Source organism: Monodon monoceros, unplaced genomic scaffold (assembly GCF_005190385.1).
Source record: "Monodon monoceros isolate NGI ecotype Baffin Bay Population unplaced genomic scaffold, NGI_Narwhal_1 Super_Scaffold_21, whole genome shotgun sequence".
NCBI classification, from domain to species: domain Eukaryota; kingdom Metazoa; phylum Chordata; class Mammalia; order Artiodactyla; family Monodontidae; genus Monodon; species Monodon monoceros.
The window spans coordinates 55,030,371-55,042,487 of NW_021703778.1; the positions used below are offsets into that span (position 1 = coordinate 55,030,371).

Consider the following 12,117-nt stretch of genomic DNA (forward strand, 5'->3'; position numbering starts at 1 on the left):
GTCTCACTCTCTCTCCTTCATGGAAAAGCCTAGAAACAGGTACCTATTCAGAACACAGCTTCATGAACCTGAGGCCCCAAGAGATATGGTGGAGGGAAGACCTTTAGTTCTGTTGTTTGTTATTTATCTGAGTGTTTTATCCTGGTGTACTGCATGGTTATTAAACATGATATAGAGACCAGTGTTTAGACAGAGGGTCTTCTCCACATCTGCGACCCAGAGTCCTTGCTTCCAGGGAAGACCTGGATTTCCTAGGATTCACCCAGTATGTATTCCCTCTCCTGGATTCTGGATATTGCACAAAGTTAGTCAATTCAAGTGATAGTTTGTAATTGTCTTTCCCTCATGCTAAAACAAAACAAAACAAAATACCATAAACCTCTGAAATTCATAAATATTGAGCCCTGAAATGTTTTGTCAATGATGTAGAAGGTCTGCTTTAGGAAACGGTTAGAGAGGCAGTGTTTAATTTCTTCTTCATGTTAATGAAGCAAACTACAGGCTAAATAAATATTGGTTATTTTTCCCTGACCTCTTATTTTTCTATCTAGAGTGATGAGTGGGCTAAGAATAAAAAAAGCCACACACACAGAGGACAATATGCATTATTGTTCATCAGACTACTAGTTATCACTAAACACTTAATTTTGGATGTTCATTATAGGCAAGGAAATTGGGATTTCCTTAAAACTCCTTGACCACCCACACAAAGGCACACATACCTAAGCTAACAAGGGATCACATATGTTGGTGAATTGCAAAGAAGTTGTATGTCATATTTATGGATTTGTGAGTAGAATAAGCAAAGAGATTGGGATAAATCAATAGGCAGGATTCATTAAATCAGGGTGCTACTAAAGAACTTTAATCTGCAAAAAGACCAAACCATGTTTTGTATACTTGTGTCTCTGATTTGAATAAGGAAAGGAAGGTTGATGCAGCAATTCACTCGCTTTTGCAAACTGAAATATTGAGCCACCCACATGGTATCTGTTCTTCTCTGTGTGGAGGATACACAGATGTTCTGAGCAGAAGAAGATCCTGCTGCCTCAGATACAGCAGTCAAGAAGTGATTTCCATTGCCTTAAAAAGTATAAAAAGTCATGGTGTATAAAAAGTCATGGTAAAGTATATTGTTATGCGCTGAATGGTTGTGTCCGCCCCCCAAAACATACATTGAAGCCCTATCCCCCAATGTAATGGTACTTGGAGGTGGGACATTTGGGAGGTAACTAGGTTTAGATTAGGTCTTGATGATGAGACCTTCATGATGGAATTAGTATTGGTGTCTTTATATGAAGAGGAAGACATCTATCTATCTCCAAGATACATATATATATATATATATATATATATATATATGGGGTGTATAAATATAAGCATATGTACCTATATACATATACATATATATTCCTTCAAGTTTTATCCATGTTGTTGCAAGTGGCGGGATTTCCTTCTTTCTCATGACTGTATAGATATACACCACAGGTATATTGTATAGATATATACTGAACAATTGTAATAACATTAATTACTGCTAGTATTTGTCAAGAACTTTGTGTATTCCAGGTACTGATTATAACTGTCTTTCATTATTTAATTAATTTAATTAATTAATTAATTTAATTATTTTTATTATTTTATTATTATTAATTATTTAATTAATATTCATGGTAAATGTATGCATTACATAGTATACAATGTGTACAAAGAGGAAAGGAAGGGTTGGGTGCAAATTCCCAGAAACAAGAGTGCTAAGGTCATGACATGACAAAGCCCATCCTTCCTCACCACTGTGCTGGGATATATGTTCCATGAGGTTCTGTAGCCCCTAATTGTGTAGACAACTTTTGGATGCTTTTAAATTTTGTTCTCATAAGTGTTTCCATATATTTCATTTTATTGGTGGACCACAATGACTTTCCATTTACTATTTTTTTCCTTGATATTTCAATATTTATGTTTGTTTATTGTTGTTGTTGTTATTGTATTTTGCTGTAAAAAACAATGTTGAAATAAACAACCCTAGACATATAACTAAACCCATGTATATATTTTTGTAGAGCAAATTAATAGAGGGTAGAGGGTCAGAGATGTTCTTTTAAAATATTACTAGATACTGCCAAATTGCTTTTTAAATCTTCTAATAGCACAATATGGCATAATTATCTTTGACTCATTTTACTAGATAGACTCAGAAACATTTTCATAATTATAAAACATGTATTACCTGATTTATAACTTTTGAATAATTTGACCATTTTGCTTTTATTAGCTATTTTTTTACCCTCTGTTTTTCTTACCTGAGCCTCTTTCACCTGTCTGCAACATTGGGTCAGTTCCCCACCTCATCCACAGGTGGACAAGTAACCAGAGGAGAGAGCAGAGCCTGAGGAGAGGAGACAATGATGGGGAAATACTTTGAGGATACTTCTTGTGGATTATTGCTTTAAGAGTGTTGCCCAGGTATTGCATGGTTATGCTTTAAGTATCAAGGTATAAATAATACCTTACTACAGGTGCATACAGAAGCAATGAGTTTATTTTTCATATGCATGGTAAAATCCCAGGGCAAGCAGGTCAGGACTCTCAGGAAGCTTAAGAATGTCTTCATGGACCCTGCATCCATCTGATTTCCATTTCTTCTTCCTCGGTGGCTAGAGTTTATCCTCTTACTCCAATTCTGGAGGGTGCTTTGATGAAGGGAATTAGGATTCCAGTCAAATGCACACATGAGTGTCAGTCATGTGGGGCAACTTATCAAGGTAAGAATTGGCCCTGCCCCACTCTCATTCCTGAAAGTTGAATTGTGGCTTCCATAAAGTGGTTTAGTGTTTTCTTCAAGAGAGAGCCAGTGATGTTCAGTCAAACCCATGGCACACATTAACTGTACCCTGACACAGTTTATAAGAACAGCTTTGAACAGATTGGATACCTAAAAGGAGCTCTGTGAATGTTAGCAATAATTTTAGTTATTTCTCACACGCATTTATTGTTTTCGATCTCAAAATATCCCTACAGTACAGTTATTTTCTACATGTTAGAGACGATTAAACTGAGACCACATGTGGCCACATCTCTTGCTGGGGACCCTGCCCTAACTTGCAGGACAGAAATATGAAGAGACGCAATCAAACCATCAAACTCACTTTTTTTTTTTTTTTTTTTTGCGGTACGCAGGCCTCTCACTGTTGTGGCCTCTCCCGTTGTGGGGCACAGGCTCCTGACGCACAGGCTCAGCAGCCATGGCTCACGGGCCTAGCCACTCCGCTGCATGTGGGATCTTCCCAGACCGGGGCACGAACCCATGTCCCCTGAATCGGCAGGCGGACTCTCAACAACTGCACCACCAGGGAAGCCCCCAAACCCACTTTTAAGCGTTAAGTATCATTGCCATCCCAAAGCACTTGAGATGGCTACTGGCCCTTTAAAAGTCTTTTCTCTGGTTTACCTTCTCCTTTGATCCCTGGATGCATTCCATGGGCACATACTGATGTTTTATGTTAACTCTAACTTTGGCTCTGACCCTGAGGGTCAGTCCACATACTATAATAGGTCCTGTAGTTAGGGCTTGCATTGAACCATAGGCAAGAATCTCCTTTGGTAGACTCTAAACACAGAAAAGAATGTCCCATATGGTGCTCACTGGGAGGCCAGAATCCTCTAAGAAAAAAATGAGACCTCAGCTTATCGAGGACAAAAAGTCAAGATGTTGGCAGCAAAAACAGTGTTTCCACCCTGACCTTGAATCGAGGAAATTTGTACCTCATAAAGGCCATGCTCCATTCCATTGGGAGGAGGAATGGTCTAGGTAGGTTTTAATGGCCCACAGAACTCTGGGTGCATCCTTAGTAAAATTGGAAGAGGGCAAAGAAGCAATTACAGAAACTCCTGCAAGTCTGCTTAGAGTCCTGTTTGGTGCCAGGAAGCACAGAGGATGTGCCTGCAACTTGGTGCCTGACTTTGGCTGACTGTGGATTTAAGAGGCACAGGAGCATCTCTTTCAAACTTACTTCCAAACAGTTTGTAGAGGGGGGTGTAAAATTAATCTTAATTTTTAATTGAGATATAATCGAAATATCACACTGCATAAGCTTAAGGTGTACAACTGTTGACTTAATATATTTATAGACTGCAGTATGATTATAATCATAGTTTTAGTTAACACCTCCATCACATCACATAATTATGATTTCTTTTTCGTTATGAGAACATTTAAGATCTAGTTTCATAGCAACTTTTAAGTATACAATACAGTATTGTTAATCACTGTGTTGCATATTATATCCTCAGAACTTATTCATCTTCTTACTGTAAGTTTGTGTCCTTTGACCAACATCTCCCTATTCCCCCCCACCCTTCAGCACCTGGGAAGCACTACTCTACTCTCTGTTTCTATGAGTTCTGGCTTTTTTTTAGATTCCACATACAAGTGATATCATCAGTATTTGTCATTCTCTGTCTGACTTATCTCTGAGTGGACACCTTTTTCGACAGAAACACCAAGAGTAGAGGATTTACACAGCTATGCACAAGTACCTGGAAAAACAGTAGACACTGAATATGTATTAGAACAGATTCGACTACAGGTAATTCTTTTTTGGTCACAACTTTGTCGCTATGTCCTACAGCAGAGTCCGGAACTATTTTAAAATACACATATATACATATGCATATATATATGCATACATATAATGATTATGGAACAATTGTGGGGTTTTTTCGGGGTTTTTTGTTTTGTTTTGTTTTTTGTGGTACACAGGCCTCTCACTGTTGTGGCTTCTCCCATTGCGGAGCACAGGCTCCGGACACGCAGGCTCATCGGCCATGGCTCACGGGCCCAGCCGCTCCGCGGCATGTGGAATCTTCCCGGACCGGGGCATGAACCCGTGTCCCCTGCATTGGCAGGCAGACTCTCAACCACTGTGCCACCAGGGAAGCCCGAAACAATTGTTTTAATGTGGGTAGAGCTGGTGCGGTAGCTCAGATTCAACAATCTATGAATTCAAGATTTATATCACCTTTATCACCAAGTTTGTGGCACAAGAATAGGCTTTTGGTGTTTGAAGAATTACTAGAATAATCATCTATCTCACTCCTTCATAAAAGACTAAAAGATTATATCATTTTCCTACTTTTATGCAATTTTCTTAATATGAATTATTGAAATTTATGAAATTTTGTTATCACCAAGAATGATAATGTGTTCCTGCTTCATCTGTTCTAGTCAAAATTGGTATTGGTATATTAAACAGTTTTTCCTGGGATTCTAATTTAACATTTTCCAGTACTTGGAAGTTTTAGGAGCCATTACCCTTTGTTATTTTACTTCATGGAGTGCTTAAGTGGCCATGTTCTTTCCATTGCGTTGAGTACTCAGGAGCACAGTCACCCACAACATGCTAACATATTCCAAAATTTCAGGTAGAAGCTCCTTAGAATTTTCCATCTTTTTAAAATTAATTTCCCCCAAATTTTATGATTCTTCTGCAAACCTTGACTGAAAGATTTTTGTACACCAAACTTTAGGTTTGTTATTGATAGTATTTAGGTAAAAAATAATTCAAATAAAATCCACAAAATAAGACAGACAAGAAACCTGGCAGTTGTAATACAAAGAGGAATGTCAAAGTTAGAATTTTCACTATTTCCCTTTGAGTGCAAAAGGATGGGACTTAGCATATGTCATCAAATCAAAGAATCATCAGTTTAAGATGCAGCTTAATGAAAGAAAAGTGCCGAATTGCATTATAGCTTAATGCTTATAATCCTTAGCTTGTACTTGTTGAAAGAATCCTTTGCAAATTATACAGAAATGAGTCCTAATACTTATCTATATATAAGATATATAAATATCCTATTATACTTATTTATATATACAAAAGAAACTAATTAGTTAGGGTCCCATAAGTATCTTCACAGTCTGCATCCAAATCTTCAGAATAAAGTTTAAACTCAGAACCATCAATATCCATGATGTTCCATGTAATATTGTTACCTGAGATGGTAATGTGACATTTCTTAATGAAAAACATGCCTTCTTTCTCCGTAAGACTTCCCTCCAAGGCACTGGAACCAGCTTTGCTAAACGTTATGCTGGTGATCTTACCAGAAAATGTCAACAGAAGGTTTTCAGACAAGTTTATGTGTGTATATGAAATGACAGTATGCTCTGTCAGATGCCATTAATTATACAGTTTTTTTTCCCTCTAGGATGGAAAATGTAAGAAGATGTGCATATCAAAATGAATGAAACAAAATTGATGTTTGTAATGGTTTATAAAAGGAGCACCAATTTCTGATCTGATTCTTGGAGAATGTATAGTTAACTTGGATTCAGCAAGGTGAGATTCCCCACCCAGAAAGAAAGAATGGGTGTAAAGGAGGTGAAAAGGAGCCCTGTGTGTCACAGTGATTTATTAATAGGGTGGTGGCTTGGGAAGGAGCAGGAATCTCACCCTGCAGTGCTGACTCCTCTGGGAGCATACTCAAATTCAGATCCTGTTCATACTTGCAGAAACTGGGGCTATGTTATAGAGAATGCAGCAAGACTAGAGGTGAGAGATGTGAGACTGAAATAGGCTTATTTAGTTTTGAATTTCAATGAAATGAGACTCTTCTCTGTCACTTTGTGTCCACTACATGTGAGGGGGTCTTGGGGGATTAACAGATAAATTCCCTGTTCTCTGAGATTTCATTCCAGTGGGGATTCAGAAAACTAAACTGTGGGTAGTGAGCTGTGCTTGGGAAATCCGAGGCCAGGAATCAGACCTGGAATGGGATGCACAGGAAGGCGTCTAGGAGAGCACATCTGAGGAAGTGCTCTCGTGAGGAGCAGTGAGGCACACTGGGGGCAGGGAGGAGAGAGAGAAAAACTGTGTCTTTGCCACAGGCAAGGGCAGGTAAGCAGGCCAATGCATCTGAGGGCACGCTGGGCACAGTTACTTGTGAAGATGTCAGGGGCAGGAAAGGCATAGCTTGGTGGGACCGGGCAGGTGAGAGAGGGAGGAAGGTCAGGAAGTGAGGCAGGTGCAGCCCACTGAGGAACACCTGCGTGTTGAGGAATTTTGAAGGTCTGGGTCTTGTTCCTCGACAGTTACCCCAGGCCCATGAAGTCTTCCTGTAGGAAAGGCAATCATAAGAAATGTGGATGGTCCTTGTCCCCTGGGGAGACCCCTGGATGTTACCAGGAGGGGTTCTGAGCCTGAAGAGGAGCAAGAGTGGAGGGGAGAGAGTGAGTTCTCAGTTTCACGGACCGGCAGGGACCTTGAGTGCCCTGTTCACCTGTCTGTCTCCACCCTCGCGCCCTCCCCGACCCACCCGAGCGCAGGCTGCTGTCCCCTAGGTCATTTTGCACGTGTAGGCGGGATGGATGCATTGGTCCTAAGGTTCGGAGCTGACCGCTCACAGCGCCATCTGGCGTCCACACGCGGGACCCGAGAGCAGCCTTGACAGGAAACTGAGGCCGAAACTGGTCCACAGCCGCGCACTGGAGGGACCTAACTGGGAGCGAGACAGGTGAGGTTGGCAGGGGGCGCGCAGGTGCCCCAGTCTGGCGGTGGACGGGCTTTTACAGGTCCCTTCTCACTGGCTCCTGGATCGCGCTGTGCGTCTGTTCTCTTAGAGGCTCTTTGATTTCCAGACACAAGCCTTGTGATTTTCTTGCAGAGCGGTTTCCCGGCTGCGTTCTCTTCATCAGCTCTTTGATGGGGCGATGTAGCAATAGTTCGCCAAATCTAATACTGGTAGATTATTAATACTTTGTCTATCAAGGGTAAACAGTATTTACTTTAGCTTTGTTTAATCATTCTCAGTTTCAGGTTTTTTTCTTCCTTCCTCCCGCCCTTCCTCAGTCCCTCCCCCCACACCCTTCTTTGTTGGCATATTGCTAACAAAGATTCTCTCTGACAGAACTCTAGCCAGGCCCCTCTGAGCTCTCCTCTAGACTAAGCCTCAGCCTAGGCCTATAAAGACTTGAAAAAAACGGTTTCTAACAGCCCAGGCTGCCTCTCTAGGTTAACCCTGGACACTTCCCACTCCCATTAAAGTTCTGGCCTGAGAAAACTCAGCTAAAGGAATTTACTGTTTGTTGCATCCCACTCCTGGAGATAGGCCACTATCTCTGTGGGAGCCTAAGTTTGATAAGTGCCGGTTAAAAAACTCAGATGGGTTACAGGGAAGAGCACTCCTTCCCCACTTTCTGTAACTCTCCATTTTCCTGACTCTACTGAGTGCCCCCTCACTGCACCCACTCTCCCTTTTCCCTTGTTCTCCCTTGAAAATGCTCAGTCACCTCCGAGCAAACAGAAGTGGAGTTCAGTTCACACTGTGCCTTTTCCCTCTGACAACAGTATGCTTCTGATGAAAATCTGTGCTTACCCCTTTAACTGGAGTCAGGTTTGTTTATCTTTGACAGCTAATCTGGCTCCCTGGCTGGGATCTGGATCAGAGGCACCACTAGACGGTCCAACATGACAGACCTCTTATCTCTGTAGAAACCTTTGATTTCCATTCCTCTTGCCTGTTTTTTTATCTGGTGGTGAGTCCAGCTCCTGACCCAGTGCTCCAGACAGATGTCTGTTGAATCATGGTTTTGATTCTGACAATTCTGAGTACACTCACACTCTCTGGGGTGAGGTTAGAGTATCAGACTTATTGTGTGTGCTGGAATGGAAGTCCTTGCTGGCTCCTTGTTTTGAGTAGGGGTCATTCCCAGATTCCTGTGCTAGGAAAAAAAAGATTTTGCTGGCTCTTTTTAAAACTGAGATATAATTGACATATAATATTGTATTAGTCTTAGATGTACAGCATAATAAGATATATATACCATCACATGATTTGTTAACATCCATCACCACAAATAGTTATAATTTTTTTAAATTTTGATGAGAACTTTTAAGGTTTACTCTCTTAGCCACTTTCAGATATTCAATACAGTTATTGTTAACTATAGTCATCATGCTGTATGTTACATCCCCAGGACTTATTTATCTTATAACTGGAAGTTTGTACCTTTTGACTACTTTCACCCATTTCACCCACTCCCACCACCCACTTCTGACAACCACCATTTTTTTCTCTGATCTATGAGTTCCTTTGCTTTTGTTTTGTATTCCAAAAGTGACATCATACATTATTTGTCTTTCTCTGACTTATTTAACTTAGCATAATGTCCTCAAGGTCAATCCATGTTGTCACAAATGGTAGAATTTCCTCATTTTTATGGCTGAATAATATTCCTTTGTGTGTATGTATATCTATATCTCACACTTTCCTTATCTGTTTATCTGACAGCGGATACTTAGGTTGTTTCTGTGTTGGACATCGTAAATAATGCTGTGGTGAACATGGGGGTGCAGAGTTTTTTTTTTTTGAGATACTCATTTCATTTTCTTCAGATAAATACCCGGAAGTATAATTGCCAGATCATATGGTAGTCATATTTTTAGTTTCTTTGAGGAGCTGCCATACAGTTCTCCATAGTGGAAAACTCCATATGTTCTCCATAGACAATTTACATTGCCACCAACAGTGCACAAGGGCACCCTTTTCTCCACACCCCCTCCAGCATTTGTCATCTCTTGTCTTTTTGCTAATGGTCATTGGCTATTTGATTCTGGCTCTTTTTAAGGCATCTTTGTTCTCTCTATTTGATCCTGGTCTTCTAATGGGAACTTTTTAAAAATTGAAGTATAGTTAATTTACAATGTTTACAAACAACATTTACAATGTTGTTACAATGAATGTATACATATATTCTTTTTCAGAGTGTTTTCCATCATAGGTTATTACAAGATATTGAATATAGTTACCTGTGCTCTATGCTATATAGTAGTAGTAGGTCCTTGTTGTTTATCTATTTTTTATATAATAGTGTGTTGTGTATCTCTTAATCCAATGGGAACTTCTTGGTTGACAAATCCCCTGTCTCAGACTCCAGCTGGCAATATGCCACCACATCACTAACTCTCTCTACTACTTCTCCTGGTGTCATTAACTTACTAATGATAATTCGGAACCTTAATGGTTTCTTTGACTTCTCAAAGGCCTGGCTTCCCATGACCCCCTTTTACCATCTTCCACCTTCCCTTCAGCTCCTTGGTATCCTGCCACATCTTCCTTCAAGACTTACCTCTGCCACACTTCCGTTTACTCTGTCCAGACCTTTCTAACTCCAGCTCCTCAATTCTCTATATTCACTGGAGCTTTAGGCCCCTGCCCCACTGGGGGCTCTCAATGATTCAGAGACCCCCAAAAGCAACTTCCTGGGGCTGAAAAGAAAACAAAAAGACTAATTGGAAACGGACTAGATATTTTATCCACTTAGATGAGGCTTTGGAGATATCCAGAGAACTACTTGATGTCACCACAGCCTCTTGCCTAAAATGTAGTACACAGCCTCTATAAGATTACACATTAAAGCAAAGAAAATCTCAAAATTCCCTAGATAAATATTGGTAAAAAAGCTTTAGCCCTCATATTGAACAGTTTAACTTTAAACCATTTGCCATAAGTTCATTGCCAATAAAAGATATAAAATGGAGAAAAAAAAAGAAAACAATTCTATAAATTCGTGAGGTTTTTATTATTATATTTATGCCTGACTCATGACTAAAGTTTTAAAAATAAAACCATAAGGTCTCTACTTGTGTCTTTGTGAATGTGTGTGTGTGTGTGTGTGTGTGTGTGTGTGTGTGTATTTTTCCCCTACCTCCTGATGGTATTAACTCATTAATCTAAAAAATCCCTTAAAGGAATTCTATCCTAATTGGTTTAGAAAGAAATAAGCATTTATATATTAAATCCTCCTAAATTCCCAGAAATATAAGAGCCAACTCAAAGGTTGTCCAAATTTACATGGGATGGCTAAGTCTTTGGTAAATAAGACTATTTTGATATTGTTGACTTAATAATGCAGATATATCTTCAGAGTTGGAAACATTAAATATAATGCAAGCATACATTTCTATTCTACTTGGGTTTACTAGTCAAATAAATTAATATTATATGCAGTAGATGTTTAAGATTACACAAATGATAAATTTTAATTAAATAAAATTGAGTCATTGTTTGGAGAAAGTTTATTTCAATAATAATCATGTTTTGTAATATGTCTTCCTGAAAATACTTTCCAAAATATATTTGGAAACTTGTAAATTTACATTTATGCAAAGTTAAGTAATATATATCCATTTAATATCTAAATAATTTCAAAATAAGATAAGGTATTGAAACATTCATTAAGCATATGCTTAATTTTATATAATATTGGCTTCTTAATTTTATATGGTGCAGAGAGGCTAAAAATATTTGGATCTGTTAGCAAACAGTTCTTGAAAGGAATATTATGTTGTGAGATCAAAGCTAGCTAAAATTAAATGTGTATGTTTATAAGCCTCATTTTAAAATGAGCCCAATAATGTATTGATACAAATTGAGAGTTTGATTTTCTCTCTGTTAAAGTGACAAAGTTTCTTAGGCTACAGGTCTGTTTTTAATAGGAGATTGTAAAAATTTTTTCATTACTCTTTGAGTAATCTTAAACAAAGATTATGTGGCTTATTCAAAATAATATCCCATGTTTCAGGTTGCCTTTATCACACGCTTGATTTCTTAAGAGAATAGAGTACTATTGTTAAAAGAGATAAATTTTATCCAGATTTATATTTACATTTGAAATCTTTTATTGTCACTTTTTTTTTAACATCTTTATTGGGGTATAATTTCTTTACAATGGTGTGTTAGTTTCTGCTTTATAACAAAGTGAATCAGTTATACATATACATATGTTCCCATATCTCTTCCCTCTTGCATCTTCCTCCCTCCCACCCTCCCTATCCCACCCCTCCAGGCGGTCACAAAGCACTGAGCTGATATCCCTGTGCTATGCGGCTGCTTCCCACTAGCTATCTACCTTACGTTTTGTAGTGTATATATGTCCATGCCTCTCTCTCGCTTTGTCAAAGCTCACCCTTCCCCCTCCCCATATGCTCAAGTCCCTTCTCCAGTAGGTCTGTGTCTTTATTCCTGTCTTACCCCTAGGTTCTTCACAACATTTTTTTTTCTTAAATTCCACATATATGTGTTAGCATACGGTATTTGTCCTTCTCTTTCTGA

At 39.0% G+C, this 12,117-nt stretch overlaps 1 pseudogene; it reads right to left on the bottom strand.

Annotated features, from left to right (window-relative positions):
* Window positions 1–5,888: 5,888 nt before the first annotated feature.
* Window positions 5,889–12,117, bottom strand: part of LOC114903826 — a 57,517-nt pseudogene continuing 51,288 nt past the window's right edge.